The sequence below is a fragment of the Mauremys mutica genome, chromosome 8 (genome assembly GCF_020497125.1).
Source record: "Mauremys mutica isolate MM-2020 ecotype Southern chromosome 8, ASM2049712v1, whole genome shotgun sequence".
NCBI classification, from domain to species: domain Eukaryota; kingdom Metazoa; phylum Chordata; order Testudines; family Geoemydidae; genus Mauremys; species Mauremys mutica.
This window is the reverse complement of record NC_059079.1, coordinates 38,235,276-38,250,972: the sequence shown is the minus strand read 5'-3', so window position 1 is coordinate 38,250,972 and position 15,697 is coordinate 38,235,276. Positions and strand designations below refer to the sequence as shown.

At 53.8% G+C, this 15,697-nt stretch overlaps 1 long non-coding RNA gene across 2 annotated transcripts; it reads left to right on the top strand.

The window, feature by feature from the left end:
* The first annotated feature begins 1,761 nt into the window (after positions 1-1,761).
* Positions 1,762-10,806, top strand: LOC123375297. Of its 2 annotated transcripts, XR_006581387.1 has the most exons (5): positions 1,762-1,809; positions 4,997-5,064; positions 7,414-7,496; positions 8,424-8,578; positions 10,227-10,806. It is a non-coding gene; the product is annotated as an uncharacterized LOC123375297 (long non-coding RNA). The 2 variants fall into 2 exon arrangements; XR_006581386.1 differs by having other exon boundaries at positions 8,424-10,806.
* Positions 10,807-15,697: the final 4,891 nt, after the last annotated feature.

Sequence of the window (15,697 nt, the reverse complement as noted above, 5' to 3'; positions counted from 1 at the left end):
ACCCCAGGGGCAGCCCTGGGTGGGCAGAAGAGACTCCACACACAGGTCCCAGAAGCTGAGGGTCTCGCAGCCCCTGGGGATCTGCTCTTGGGTGGGATCTGGACAGCAATGGAGCCCCTGCCTCATGCTGCCTCAGGTGTAGTGTGAGAAACTGCTGTGTGTAGGAATTTGCTACTTAGGGTGCATTGAGCATGCTCAGTAAATCTGCTGAAGCCACTTCCCTTCACCCTGCCCTTTCTCAGAATCATTCTGCAGATTGCTATTTACAGGGTGTCATAAACGTATAGCTACAGGTAGCATTAAATACCCTGTAAAGGGTTAAAAAGCTCAGATAACCTGGTTGGCACATGACCAAAAGGACCAATAAGGGAAGAAAATACTTTCAAATCTGTGGGGGAAGGTTTTTGTTTTCATGTTCCTTTGTTCTCTCTGGGTCAGCGAGGAACCAGGGCATGGAAAATACATCTTCCCTAAGCACATGGCATAGAAAAACCTTAGAGTTCTGTCCATAGGCAGGTCCTTCCATAGCTTGCTGAGTCACAAGGTGTATCTGCCTTCTCTCAGTGGGTCGACTGTAGAGCTGATGGTCCGTAATGGGCCATCAAGCAGGCTAGGCAGAACTGACACCAACTTGTCTGGCTGGGGTGTTCCCTGGAAGCAGAGCACAAGTTTGAAATACGGGCAGCATAGAGCCAATATTCATAACATCAACTACAAAAATGATACACATCTAGAGATAGCATCATTATAATCAGCCAATCAGAACCTCTCCATAGACCTCTTACACAACAACCTTTGTACAATGTTGGCTGCGAATATAGAACAGTGGTCGCAACAGTGATCTATACAGTTACAGATTATGTCAGTAATGTCACAGGAGGTGACACGGTTCTGAGGGCTGGAGAAAAATGCCTTCTAGTGAGCTATTGAAAGAGCTCAACCTGTTTAGCTTCTCAAAAGAAGATTGAAAGGTGACTTCATTGAAGTGTTGAAGTGCCTTAATGGAGAGAAAAGATTGGGTATTAAAGGGCTCTTGAATCGAGCAGAGAAAGGCCTAAGAAGACCCAATGGCTGGAAGGTGAAAAGAGACAAATTCATATTACAACTAAGGCACAAATATTCAACAGCGAGGATGATTCACCACAGGAACAAGTTACCAAGGAAAGTGGTGGATTCTCCATCTCCTGATGTCATTTCATGAAGACTAGATGCCTTTATGGAATGTGTTTGCCCCAAAAGTAGCTCTTGTGTCCTACAGGAGGCCTGCGATACGCAGGGGGTCAGATTAGATGCTCTAATGGTCTCTTGCCATAAAGTCGACTAATTTCTGAAAATCTGAGGGTAGCATTGGGAGCAGCGTCTGATGTTTCCCTGCCTAGCCGGCTTGCTGCCTAGAACGAACGCTCCTTGAGTGGGGTGATCCACAGGGAGTAGCTCAAACCTGCAAAGTGCCTGGCCAGGGGCAGGACGTTAACCCAGCAAGGGAGGGGTGTGGCAGTGACATCACAAAGGCCTTTTGCAGGACCTCAGCCTATTGGTCCAAGGTGGTGGGGAGGTGGTGACCTCACAGAGAGATGCTGACATCAGCCAGGCAGGACAGGGGCGAGGGGCCAGGGAAACCTCAGAGACCCCTGTGGCTTTACTGGAGCAAGTCTCCTTCTCCAGGTCTCCTTCTCCTTCTCCAGGTCTCTCTCTGAGGACTGAGAGAGTATTCGGGTTCATGGACGTGAGCGCCAGGAGGAACCTCTTTCGAGTTTTCTCCTTCCCTTTTAGTGATTTTACTAGAAAACAGCCGTCCCTGTTTAGAAGGTAAGAGCCTCCTGGAGGTTTGAAACCTGTTCAGTCTGATCCATCTGGTGAGAGTTGAATTCTAGGCATGGAAAACACGAGCTTAAAGAGGCAGAATTTTATTGCGCACCTGGGATTTTGTCCCTTAGAATCACTGGGGACATTAGGGTTTGTCCTTTTTGTTTCACATTTTCCTCCATCCCTTCCTCCCTCCTTTATCTTCTTCTCTTGCTTATTTTGTTCTTTCTCCTGTTCCCCTCCCAACACCAGGAGGGAGGGGGGGTGTTGCGGGGGAGGGCTCTGCAGCTCCCACTGTAGGAGGTCCACCCAAAAATGTGAGGCTGAAATAGTGCTCAGGCAGTCAGGACCGGATTAGCCTTTTGTGGGTCCCGGCACCAAACATATTTGTAGGCCCCTATGTAGTCACTGTGGGCTCCGAGTGTGGGCCTGGTGGGGCAGTGCCATTGGTGCCATAGGATACCCGGTACTGAACCTCAGAGACATTTTTCATTTTGATCACACACCCCTACATGACTGTACGCCTTGCCATACACAGCTCCCTCAGCCCCCGGGTTTTCTTATTGAGCTGTACACCCATGTGGGTTTACCAGTGTCCACAGTGAGCAGAACTTTCATAGTGATCAAGGAAACTCCCCACAGATTTATCTCCTTCCTCATTCAGACCTTCTCTAGCCATGTCTCCAGTACCCCCCATGTCACCAGTCACGGCAGGTGGTCCTAGTCTCAGCTCAGAGTTCTAAAGCCAGCAGATACCTGATCAGTTCTGACAGATCCCCCCCCCCAGCCCCCATCCTGCCATGTGAATCAGCCACCTGCAAACACCATCTCCCCAAAGTCAGGACTGAGCCCTTGGGAATCTGAAGCCACCAGCCTCTCTCCCTCTGCTCCCATCTACATGCTAGTCTGCTACCTGGTCACCACCACCTCTCCCCATACTTGTTTCCTTTCCACTTTGGAAATGCTCCCACCCAGCTGGAAGCTCCCTCTGCCAGCCTGACCTGCTCCCTCCTTCCCTGCTCCCCTTGACATTCCTGTCCTACTGGTGCCCTCTGTTCCTTGAGGTGAACTCCAGTGTCTTTAGCTGCTCTAGCTTAATGGCCCCAGTAGTCACAGAGCCACCTGCAGCTTCTCTGGCTACAGCCATGGGGCCAGTTCCCAGAGGCCAGCCTTAGCCAGCTGCAGCTACTAGCCGCAGGAGGGGTGGCAATGCCAGGGCTGAGCGTGCTTGAACCTTGCAACGGCAGCACTAGGGGCTCTAAATCCTCAGCCCTGGCCCTAGGCAGCTGCAGACTCTGGAGTTAGGCACTTCCCTCCTCTAGGCCATGGCTTTAAATACCTGCGATTCCCATCACCTGCAGCAGAGGCCACCAATTCCCACGCCCCCCTCAGCCAGCACCTAGTCGTGCAGAAAGTGCAGCCTGAGTGATTTTGGAGGCTGGGGTGCCAGGAGGTTCCCATCCCTGAGCAGCAGCTCTGCAACAAGCTCACGTGCGTCCCAGTTGGGACATTAGCTGTTACTGACAAGGCTTGTCTGTGTTCTTTTTTTTATCTCATTGTTAGGTGTGAGAAGTATGAACTGTTGAATAGGTTCCATTAGTTGGTTAATAAGATGTCTACGAAGTAAATCACTGGCTTTAAAATAAGATCCAATCTGGAGCATATGAACTATTGACCCCTGGACTCCATCTCTGAGAGGGGACTTGTTTACCATCAGGGGACAGGCTCAAACCAGTCCAAACCGGTTTTTCCCGCCAAAACCAGCCCTCAGCGTTCCATCTCCTCAGCCCTTTTCCCGCCACAGAAGTGATATAAGGACGTGCTCAGCACCTGCGCGGGGCCGTCCCCCCCCCAGCGACGGCCCCTCCACGGTCGGGTCTTCCCAGTGCTCCCGAGCCGGAGAGCGACGAACCCCCTGGGTCCCGCCGTGAGACTGAGGAACAGGAGGCCTGTCACCCCCATTCCTGCCGTCCTGCATCCCTGGTGTCCAGCCTCCCACGGAGCCCCCGGGGAGTGAGAGACCCCGGGGGGGGGCACTGGGGCTGGGCAGGAAAGTGACTCTGCCCCGGGGAACCCGGGAGAAGCCTCAGAGCTGCCTCAGCCCCAGTGGAGCTGCAGCAGGAGCTGCCCCCGGCATCGCTGGGATTTGGGGGGCAGAGACTGGGGCCTGGCGGGGGGGGATCCCCTGTGGTGTGGGGGGAGATGGGGGGTGTCAGGCAGGGAGGGGAGAAGCTGGAGTTGGAGGGGGGGGAAGGTCAGTGGGACGCGGGGGGGAGGGGGGGGGTTGAACTGTCTCTGTGCAGCCAGGAAATTCCCAAGTGGGGGGAGAAGTGGTGGGCGGGGGTAGGGGGGAGGGGGGTTAATTGGATCCTGTCCCTGTTTGTGCCACTTGGCTCTCGCCCCCGATACAAATTCTCTCTAGTTCTGCCCCTTTTCTCGCTCAGTGTCTCACACGGGGCTATAAAATCTGGGGCGATTTCCCCCCTTTCCCCTCCAATGATCAGCTCTCATCTCGTCTCCCCCGATTTCCCCCGTTCTCCCCATGAGTCTCAAACGTCAGTTTAAAATCTTCTCTCGTGAGGGGCATTTTCCACCCGTGTTATCTGCAGCGATTTGTCCTTGTGTAGGTGGGAAATTGTTGCCCTGCGTCATTCCCCAGCACATGGCTGCCCCTGGAGTGGGGGTGGGATGGCTCAGTGGCTTAATGCTCAAATAAATTTGTTAGTCTCTAAGGTTCCACAAGTACTCCTGTTCTTTTTGTGGATACAGACTAACACGGCTGCTGCTCTGAAACTATGTAACTGTACTCTCTATGCCAGGATCTAAATCATGAATGAAGATATTGAACAGAACTGGACCCAGAGCTGAGCATGGTGGGACCCCACTCCTTATGCCCTTCCGGCCTGACTGTGAACCACTGATAACTACTCTCTGGGAACAGTTTCCCAACCAGTTATGCACCCACCTTAGAGTAGTTCCATCTAGGTTGTATTTCCCTAGTTTGTTAAGGAGAAGGTCATGTGAGACTGCATTGAAAGCCTTCCTAAAGTCTAGATAAACCATATCTGCCGCTTCCCCCCATCCGCAAGGTTTGTTACCCAGTCAAAGAAAGCTATCGGGGGCTGGTTTGACACAACTTGTCCTTGATAAATCCAAGCTGGCTATTGCTTCTCTCCCTATTATCTTCTAGATGTTTTCAGATGGATTCCTGAATTGTTTGCTGCATTATCTTCCCTGGTGCAGAAGTTAAGCTGACTGGTCTGTAACTGCCTGGCTTGTCCTTATTTCCTTTTTCATATATGGGAACTACATTTGCCCTTTTCCAGTCTGCTGGAATCTCTCCCATCTTCCATGACTTTTCAACTATAATAACCAAAGTAAAACTAGCCCATTGGGTCTGTGAGCAGGTAAATCGCCTCCCTCGCCCAGCAGCTCCCCCAGGGCAATGACCCAATGCCTCCCCCCACCACAGGGACAGAAGCTGAAAGTCCATCTGATGGCAGGTCAGGGGCTAGCGTGGAATGTGCTGGGATCTCGGCCTGGGCCCTAGTGGGGTAGGTGACCCCGTCACCCGTAACCACACCCAGCAAGGCCTGCACCGATTTTCTCCCTGTCTGTGAGTCCCAGCAGAGAGACCAGGGACTCATTGGTCCATGGAGAATGAGCTTTCCCCCAGCTGGGGGCTGCAAACCAGTGATCAAGGGCAGCGGGTGAGGGGAGCTTGCACTAGCGCTCCTGCAGGGTCCATGGTGTGGGGTGAACAGAGAAATCCAGTGTCCAGGGCTCTCAGGCCACGTGTCCATTCCACTGCAGGAGGGGATCTGGGAGCAGCCCGAGGGGACTGGGGCAGGAGTCGGGAAAGCAGCCGTCTGGGAGAAGGAGGGAATTCAGCTGTGCTGGGGAAAATGGGCTGAGCAGAGATGCTGCTGCAGATGCTGCTAGTTCCCTGAGTACGACGCTGCAGCACTTTAACTACATGGTTAATATAGAGGTTGCAGCTCAGCTGAGTAGTGTGCTGCACTCATTTTAATGGTGTTAGTGGCTTTGCCAGGGTATAAAACCAGGGCCGCCCAGAGGATTCCGGGGGCCTGGGGTCTTCGGCGGCAGGGGCCCCCACTTCGGCGGTAATTTGGTGGCGGGGGGCCCTTCCGTTTCATGACCCGCCACCGAAGTGCCCCGGAGACCCGTGGCGGGGACCCCCTGCTGCCGAATTACCGCCGAAGACCGGGCTGCACGTCGGCGGCGGGTCCCGCTTCGGCAGTAATTCGCCAGCAGAGGGTCCTTCCACCCCAGAGCGGAAGGATTCCCCGCCGCCGAAGACCGGGAGCAGAAGAAGCTCCAAGGGCCCGGCCCCGCAAGAGTTTTCCGGGGCTCCCGGAGCGAGTGAAGGACCCTGCTCCAGGGGCCCCGAAAAACTCTCGTAGGGGCCCCTGCGGGGCCCGGGGCCTGGGGCAAATTGCCCCTCTTGCCCCCCCCTCTCGGCGGCCCTGTATAAAACTGAGGTGCAGCTTCACCCTGGTCACACCCCTCTATCCCTGCTCCACCCCCTCCCCCTCCAGCCTGTCCATGCTCCCCCCTCCCCGAGCACTCCTTGTGTCTACAGCTGCTGGGGGGAGGCACAAGTGGCACCTGTGTGGGAGGAATTTCCCAGGGTGGGGGAGGGCTTTACCCCTTCCCTACAGCCCCTTTGGCCCACCCTGGGCAGCATGGGAGGCAGAGCACAGTGGTGGGCTGGGGCCAGATTTCAAGAATGTCTCTTGATGTCAGATCCAAATATGGGATCCTGCCTTTACATGCGTAGGGGCTGGACACCTGCAGTGCCCAAGGACTCCACATGCAGCTGTGGCTGCAGTTGGAACAAGTTCCCTGCAGTCCTGTAGTTCAAAGGGAGAAACTGAGGTACCCAAAATTAGGCCATTGTTGTAAATTGAGGCCTTTCCGCCTTGCCCGTTAACAACAGTCGGTGGGCTAAGGCTCATTGGAAGTCACTGTTTAGACTTGATCACGGCTGACGTAGTCCTGGTCATAAGCAGAAGCCTGGCAGTGAAAGGTCCTGATTCCATCCCCAGCCTCCAGAGGCAGATGGTCCCCCAGGGATGGAACAACCCTGGGGAATATTTTACACTCACAGTCTTTCCCACGGGCTGGGTAATTCCACAGTCTCATTCACAGGGCTGAGAACCTCAGGGTTAAGTTGCACAAAGTGAAACTAACTGAAATGTGCCCCCTGCGCTGCACGCTGTGCTGTGCTGCCCTGGGGAGATGTGGCTTTAAGCTGCTGTCCCAGCCCCTTCCCACTCTCAAGAAGGACTGGGCCAAAAGAGATCTGATGAGGTTCAACAAGCGTAAGGATTTTTATCTCTCTAGGCCGATCTGATCAGAAGATCTCGGGGAGCCTTACAGTTTATCTCCCGCTGAGTCCCCCTTTTAAGGCCATCTATCAGAGCTGACTTTAATGAACTCCACACACACAAAGCTATAAAATAAAACAACAACACTTTATTTGCTAAGGGGAGAGGAAGGAATGGAAAGGGGAATGGATTAATGATTCTGGAGATTCGGAATAACACACAGGCACTTATAATACAAGATGTTCTATCTTTACAGACATCAGCGATAAAGGGGTGCAGGATCCAGAAAAGAGAAGCCAGTAGTGAACACTGACCGTGGACAACAGATGAAACAGACAGGTACGTATCCCTATCTTAACTCCCACCCTAACCCGCTTTGCGTCGTCCTGAGTGCACGATTGATCTAACTAATCGGACCAGGTCCGTGTATGCAAGTTTGCTTTCCCAAAACAACAAACAAACAACCCCAACTTAATTAGTAAGTAGCTATTGCAGGCCCATAGCCAGTGGCAAGATTGTACCGCACCAGGAGAGAGCAGCCACCTGCACCTCTGACAGCTCAAAAGCTCAAGAGCCAGTGCCCCTGGCCCCTCCCCTCATTGGTCTCTGTAGGGAGCTGTTGCTGGGCAAGGTCAGATTCCTGCTCTTCCCACTTTCCCGCCTTTTCTAGGTACTGAGGAACAAGAACCTGACCCCCAATGGAGGTCGCCTTGTCCTTTTACCAAAACAAAATGGCCTTTTGATTTACAGAACTTATTTTAACTTTTATACAGAATAATTCGGCAAACATGTATACTGAAATTAACATTTCCCCCTCTTGTCGGTGTTACACCTGTTTTAAAAAGATGTAACTGCCGACACCTGTGGCTTTGCCAAATTATGACCCACCCGATGAATAAATTGTCACATGGCGAAAAATTTGCATTGAACCCAAATACAACCATAGTATTACAGAGGGGGTAGTGCTGATTAAAACATTCCTTATCGCAGACTGGGGATGTGTAATAACTGTTTGATTTGCTTCTTCCCTAAACGGGACCAGTTAAACTAGGAATAGGAGAAGGAAGAACCAAAACAAATTGGTATACTCTTATTCCATACGGACCTACCATAGACCATTTACCAGAGTCTGCCGTTGTAACATTCATTTTAAACCTCCCTATACAAGTCTAACTATTTACGGGAAAATTTAACCTTGATCTTACTGCAGTAGAAAGTTTTACAATGAAAAGACTCTTCCTGCTTTACATCCATTTCCCTGCATAGACGAACTATCGCAAGAAGGTGTGGATACAACAGTACATTGAGAGCCGAGAAGGAAGGACTGTGCTGGAGTACTAATTCTGAACATGGCACTAGGTCTTTCATGAACCCAAGGAGCTGATATATTTCCAGAAACCCACCCCATGGTACATGCTCAGGTACTTCCAATTTAATGCAACCGCAAATCTGAGAACTGTTGGGCACCCTAAGTTTGGTACAATTCCCAAAAGAGGTTTTACTATATCCCACTTACATGACATTTCTGTTTTTTCTCTGCATCCCACAGGTGCAGCCTGATAGTTAAGGCACATTTCTGAAATTACTGCTTGAAATATACCTGCCTTGTTCGATCTTTCTTTGACCCACTTGAGCACACAGCACGGTTCTTCCTTGATCATTAAAACAGAAATGGGGTCATTTTGTTCCAAAGGATCCAGGGTGGCCATGGGATCCTCTGTGGCATAATGACTCCCTGTTATACAGAACAGATGGTCACCTTCAACCAAATCAATTAACCAAACCTTAACAAATACAGTGCAACCTATATACATAGAGGTATATACATAGAGGATGATGGCGGTCATGTCGATCTAGGAATGGAAGAGAAAATATGATTGGCACAGTTAAATGGGTTGAAAGAAGAACAGGAGTACTTGTGGCACCTTAAAGACTAACAAATTTCCTTTCCATTCCTTTACCTGGCTGCTATGGAATCACTTTAATTTGATCCCCTTCTTTGCTGGTATTTGAACCTGATATACAGAGGCACTTGCTCCGTTTGTTATGATAACTGGACCCACCCAACGAGGACTAAGGACATGGCCTTTTTCTATATAATACCTAAACATTACCTTTGTACCAACCACCCATCCTACATCATTAATGTGGCCTAACCAAGCACTAATGACTTGGTTATTAGCTTTTAGTTGAGGAGCTACTCGATGTTGAAGACTGCTGATGGTGTCTAGCAACTGTGACATGTATAAGTCTATTTGCACCCTGGGAAGGTACTCATCCGGTGGAACTCCTCCCACCCACTAAAGTTCAGGGGTGTGCATAATTCTCCCAGTTAGCATCTCGTGCGGTGAAAACCCTCACACAGTTCTAGTAGATCGCATGGCCGCTAGGATATTTGGGAGTTTGCTATCCCAATCCCTTCCTTGCACATCTATTACTTTTCTAAGAGCAGTTTTCATGGCTCTATTAGCCTCTCGACGATAACAGACTTTGCGGGTGAGCAGCTATGTGCAACCGCTGTTTGATGTTTAAGGCCGCACACAGCGCTTTTGTGACTTCACCCACAAAGTGTGGTCCTCTGTCTGAATCTATTTCTGATGGGATACCAAATCGAGAAAAGGTTTGTTCCAGTATTTCCTCCTTTATGTTAGGCAACCACGCCACTTAGACACCCGTTCCAAAGTTTTGGACGCAGCATAGTGTCCCTGGCCATGAGCTACAGTTATTAGTTCTTTTCGTGGAGTTATTGGCATAACCAGTACAGGTAATTCACAGTTTGGTGATGTTGCTATAATCAATCCGTTTTTGTCCTTACATATCCTTGATGTTTCCCTGCTGTTAAAAGGGCTTGGAGATCATTATCCTGTTTTTGCAGGGTCAAGATGCCATGGCCTGCTGACACATCTGGAGACGGCATCTTAACTACAGCAGCTGAAATTGGGTCTTATCCCATGTATATGCTGATCCTAACCTAGCAGCTTGTTTTGCTAGCTGATTGGCCTGATTGTCAAGCGTGGCCAGAACCGACCCCCTTCGTATGGGCTTTTACTTTGAACTCTTTTCTTCCAGATGGGAAGGGCTTGAACCACCCAACTAGAAGCAGAACACAGACAGATGTTTTCCTCAGGTGCTACCCCAGACGATACTGCCAGGACCGCAATTCATTGTGCAGCTTGTGCTGACGGCGGCCTCACCGTACCCTGCACCACTTGCTGTGTCCCCTCCTGGATTGCAGCAAACCCTGCAACAGGATGCCCTTCGTGGTGACAAGCACTCCCATCAACTGCCCAGAGTGTTAACCCTTTTCCTTGTACTTCTTCCCAGGATGTTGCTAAGAAGAATGGAGATAGTAAGTCTAAATCAGGATCTGGCAACGGACATTCGTGCTCATCTCCTGCGGTAATCGGAGCATAGGGAAGGATTCTCGTATGGGGGGGATCTTCTCAGTACGAATATCCCGATTGACCAGACTTAGAGTCCATCCCGCCAGCCGGGGAGAGGATACCCTTCCCTCATTAATTCTTCCAGAGATGACATATTTTACTGGAGTATGGCATGTCCTCACCACAATGAGAGCTGTGCCACTTAAATATTCCCAATGTGTTAGGGACCATACCAGGGCGAATACCTCACGTTCGCAAGCTGAAAACCTCGCCTCCACCTCACTGAGAGTTTTGGAACCATAGGCCATCGGTCTCACCTGGCCAATTTGTTTTTGCAGCAAAACAGCTCCAGTGCTTGCTGGAGTAGTTGCCAGGTGCAAGTAAAATGGCAGGCCTTGTTTAGGAGAGGCTCGCGCTGGTGCAGCCGCTAGAGCCTTTCTAAGATCATTAAAAAGGCACCTTTCACAATTGGCAAGTCAAATCCTAGTGAGGAAAAGACAAAGAAGCGTAAACTCTGGCAAGTCAAATGAAAAGTATAGGGCAGAGGCCAAAAATGAACGTGAAGAGCAACTAGCCAAGGCACAACAACTAACAGCAAAGGGTTGTTAAGTACATGGGATCAGGGCCGGCTCCAGGCACCAGCCTACCAAGCACATGCTTGGGGCGGCACCTTGGGAGGGGGCGGCACTCGGGGTTTGTTTTTATTTTTTTTTGTTTGGCCAGGCGGCGCTGGGGGGAGGCGGGTCTTAGGAGGTGTGGTGCCGTGTTGGGGGGGCTGGGACTTGGGCGGTGCTCGGCTGGGGTGGGGACTTGGGCGACGTGCCGCTCGGGGGCGGGGATGTGGGTGGGGCGCCGCTCAGGGTGGGGACTGGGTGGGGCGCCGCTTGGGGGGCGGGGCTTGGGTGACGCTCGGGGGCGGGGCCTTGGGCGGCATGACGCTCGGGGGCGGGGACGTGGGCGGGGCAATGCTCGGGGTGGGGACTGGGCGGGGCAATGCTCGGGGGGCGGGGCTTGGGTGACGCTAGGGGGCGGGGCCTTGGGCAGCATGACGCTCGAGGGGCGGGGACTTGGGCGGGGCAATGCTCAGGGTGGGGACTGGGCGGGGTGCCGCTCAGGGGGCGGGGCTTGGGTGCCGCTAGGGGGCGGGGTCTTGGGCAGCATGATGCTCGAGGGGCGGGGACTTGGGCGGGGCAATGCTCAGGGTGGGGACTGGGCGGGGCGCCGCTCGGGGGGCGGGGCTTGGGTGATGCTCGGGGGCGGGGCCTTGGGCGGTGTGACGCTCGGAGGGGGGGCGGCGCTCCTTGTTTTTGCTTGCGGAGGGGGTACATGGGATGCAGGAAGTCTGCCAAACGGTCAGCAAAGCCACTAGGCAATCGGTGCTAAAGGAGCACTCCAGGAAGACCAGGCCACTGCGGCGAAGCTAAAAAAGTTCCTTGCTTCTGTCTTCACTGCAGAGGATGCGGAGGAAATCCAGACACGCCAGCCCTTCTTTTTAGGTGACAGATGCTAGAATCAAAGAATTATAGACCCATCAGGTTAGAAGGCACTGCAAGGTCCAGGGAGGGTGTTTGGGTGAAGAAGGGGGTTTGGGGTGTAGGCTCTGGGAGGGAGTTTGGGTTCTGGGTGCAGGGTCTGGGCTGGGACAGGGGGTTGGGGTTTGGGTGCAGAAGGGGGTACAAGCTCTAGGAGGGAGTTTGGGTTCTGGGTGCAGGGTCTGGGCTGGGACAGGCGGTTGGGGTGCAGGAGGGGGTTTGGGTGCTAGGTGCAGGGTCTGGGCTGGGACAGGGGGTTGGGGTTTGGGAGCAGAAAAGGGTACAAACGAGGGAGTTTGGGTGCTGGGTGCAGGGTCTGGGCTGGGACAGGGGGTTGGGGGTTGGGTGCAGAAGGGGGCACAAGCTCTAGGAGGGGGTTTGGGTGCTAGGTGCAGGGTCTGGGCTGGGACAGGGGGTTGGGGTGCAGGAGGGGGCTTGGGGGCTGGGTGCAGAGTCTGGGATGGGACAGGGGTTTGGGGTGCAGGAGGGGGTTTGGGGGGCTGGGTGTGAGAGGGGGTTTGAGTGTTGGGTGCAGGCTCTGGGCTGGGACAGGGCGTTGGGGTGCAGGAGGGGGTGCAGGGTGTGGGTCTGGGCCAGGGATGAGGAGTTTGGGGTGCAGCAGGAAGGCTGCCCTGGGGCTGGGGTGGGGGGCCAGAGGGGAGGATTCCCCCCAGGGACAAGACACTCACCCAGGCCCCACCAGGCTGCTGCTCAGGAGGTCCAACCGGGATAAGCCCCTCCCCTCAGATTCGACTTGGAGTCACCTGGTGGGGGCGGGGAGGCTGCCATGCGCCTCCTACTTCCACAGGCGCAGCAGCCGCCTCAGCCTGCCCCCAGCGCCGCTCCCCTGTAGCCTGCAGTGGCAGCGGCCAGTGAGGGAGCACAGTGTGGAGATGCAGGGGGCAGGCAGAGACGCTTGGGGGAGGCACGTGGGGGTGGCAGGCAGGGCCGGGGGAGGCACGTGGGGGTGGCAGGCAGGGCCGGGGGATGCTCTGGGGGTGGCACGTGGGAGTGGCAGGTCGGGCTGGGGGAGAAACCCTGCCCTGAACATTGGTGGAGCCGGGCCCCTCGAGGCCCTGAATTTGCTGGAGCCCGGGCACCACAGGCCCATATAACTCGCCGCCTCTGGCAAGGTTCATCTAGTCTAACCCCTGCCAAGATGCAGGACTTTGTGTGTCTAACCCACCCAGCTTCTCTCTTCTGGCTGGGGTCCCTTGACTGCAGCAGCTCCCCCGATCTCCTCGCTCTCCTCTTTCCCTTACTTCCTTCACTTCTCTGCCCACTGGTTTGCTGCATCTCTGAGTCCTCTCTATATGCCCTGGCCCAGCAGCTAGTTGCCCAGGCTACACTCCCATTGCCATCCGTGGGGGCAGCCTGGGCTGTGAGGGCTGCAGGTTTTGGTCCCTGGTCAATGCAGGTGCTATGGCTGCTGCACAGCTACGTGGTGACTCCTGCAGCCCATCACCAAACTGCGGGGCCATATTCTGCAGGGTGGCCTCCCTGGCTGAGATTCTGGGAGCAGAGAACCCCTGGGTCAGAGAAGGAAAATGGCCCACACAGAACACACTGTCAATGGCTCCCACAGACGTCCCCGTGACACCCGACTGTGCAGCCCAGAAGTTCTCCTGCTCCTTCATTGTCACCGCGGGCAAGAGTCTGGCAATGGGAATGGATTATGCATCTGGGCAAGGAGGAATTGGCCATGGAGGTGGAGGAGGACTTGGCTTTGCCCTCCTTATCCTCCTCCTCATCCAAGTCGTCCTCTTCTGCTTTCTTCTCCATGACCACGTGCTCCATTCCCATGGCCAGGTCCTCCCCCTCCTCCACTTCCTCCTCTCTGGCCAGATCCTCCCTCTCCTCTGTGGCCAGGTTCTCCTCCTCCTTTTCCTCCTCGTCCTCTTCTGGTCAGGTCCTCTTCCTCCTGCTCCTTCTCCGTGGCCAGGTTCTCCTCCTTCTCATCTTCTCTCTGGCCAGGTCCTCTTGCTCCTACTCTTCCATTGCCAGGTCCACCTCCTTCTCTTCTTCTTCCCCCTGCATCGGCACATCCTCATCCTCCTCCATTCCTGGGTCCTCCTAGTCTATAGTCAGGTCCTCTACCTCTTCTTCCGCCTCTTCTTCTTCCCCCTGCATGGCCACATCCTCGTCCTCCTCCATTGCCAGGTCCTCTCCCTTCTCCTCCTCCTGACCCAGATCCTCCTTGTCCTCCTCTGTGGCCTGGTCCTTCTCCATGGCCAGGTCTTCCTCTTTCTCCTCTGGAGCCAGGTCCTCCTCCTCTTCCTCCTGCTCCATGGCCAGGTGCTCCACTCCTGTGGCCAGGTCCTCTTCCTCTTCCTCCACAGGCAGGTGCTCCTCTTCCTGCTCCATGGCCAGGTCCTTCTCTTCTTCCTTTTGCTCCATGATCAGGTGTTCCTTTCTTCCTCTTCCTTTACCTTCTTCTTCCTCCTCCTTCTCAGTGATCAAGTCCTCTTCCTCTTCTGTGCAGAGGTCCTCCTCCTCCTCTTCTGCTGACAAGTTCTCTTCCTCCTCCTCTCCTCTGCTGCAGACACATTCTCCTCCCCCTTTCCTCTGCTGCAGACACATTCTCCTCCTCCTCCTTTCCTCTGCTGCAGACACGTTCTCTTCCTCCTCCTCCTCCTCTTCTTCCTCTTCTGCAAACAAGTTCTCCTCCTCCTTTTCCTCTTCTGTAGTCAGATTCTCCTCTTCCTTCTCTTCAGACACATCCCCCCCCTCCTCCTCCTCTTCTTCCTTTTCTGCAGACACATTCTCCTCTTCCTCTTCCTCCTCCTCCTCTTCTTCCTTTTCTGCAAACAGGTTCTCATCCTCCTCCTTGTTCTCTTCTATAGATATTTCCTCCTCCCCCTTCTCCTCTGTGTCCAGGTCTTCCTCCTCCTCAGTGGTAATGTTCTCCTCCTCTTTCATCACTAGCTCCTCCACCTCCTCCTCTTTTTCACTAATCAGGACTTGCTCTTCCTGCTTCTCCTCCTCCTCTGTCTTTAGATCTTCCTCCTCTTCCTCTCTTTCTGTGTCAGGGTCTTCATCCTCCTCTGTCTTTTCCTCAGGGGCAAAGTCCTTCTCTGACTGGTCTGTGGGGGTCTCTGCATCAGAGAGACAAGGGCAGAGGGTGACTCTTGCTGGGGAGGGGGGAAGAGGAAGGACAGGGGTGAGAAGGGATGGGGAGAGCAGATTTAATGTTTCTCCCTCCCATGTAAGCATCGAAAGGCAGAGAGATCCCCACAGTGTCCCTCTCACACACCCTCAGCCCCAGGACCCATTGCAGAGAGATCCCCACACTGCCCCGTCCACAGACCCCTCAGCCCCAATGACCCATGGCAGAGAGATCCCCACACTGCCCATCCCACAGACCCATCAGCCCTATGCCCCCATGGCAGAGAGATCCCCACACTGCCCATCCCACAGACCCCTCAGCCCCAGTGCCCAATGGCAGAGAGATCCCCACACTGCCCATCCCACAGACCCATCAGCCCTATGCCCCCATGGCAGAGAGATCCTCACACTGTCCCTACCACAGACCCCTGAGTCCCAGAGCCCGATGGCAGAGAGATCCCCACACTGCCCATCACAGACCCCCCACTACAGGGACCCATGGCAGAGAGATCCCCACACT